The sequence below is a fragment of the Stigmatopora argus genome, chromosome 2 (genome assembly GCF_051989625.1).
Source record: "Stigmatopora argus isolate UIUO_Sarg chromosome 2, RoL_Sarg_1.0, whole genome shotgun sequence".
Taxonomy (NCBI): domain Eukaryota; kingdom Metazoa; phylum Chordata; class Actinopteri; order Syngnathiformes; family Syngnathidae; genus Stigmatopora; species Stigmatopora argus.
Window position 1 is genome coordinate 19,562,949 of NC_135388.1, and position 440 is coordinate 19,563,388.

Below are 440 nucleotides of genomic sequence, written 5' to 3' on the forward strand. Positions count from 1 at the left end.
GCCTGTTAAAAAGTCTCTTTCCTAACCACACCATAACGTTTATTCATTCATTCATTTTCTGAACCGTTTATCCTCACAGGGGTTGCGGGGGGTGCTGGAGCCTATTCCAGCCAACTACAGGCACCAGGCAGGGGACATCCTAAATCGGTGGCCAGCCAATTGCAGGCCTCAAGGAGGCAGACAATCACTCACGCTCGCACTCGTACCTTCAGGCAATTTAGATTGTTCAACCAGCCTACCCTGCATGTTTTTGCCATGTGGGAGGAAACCGAAGTACCCGGAGAAAACCCAGACAAGCTAAGGGAGAGCATACAAACTCCACACAGTAAACCAACAGGGGATCGAACCCTCGACTTCAGAACTGTGAGGCTGACACAGTAAACACTTGTCCACCGTAACATTTATGCATCTGTAAATTATAGCAGTTTGTAGCTTGGACA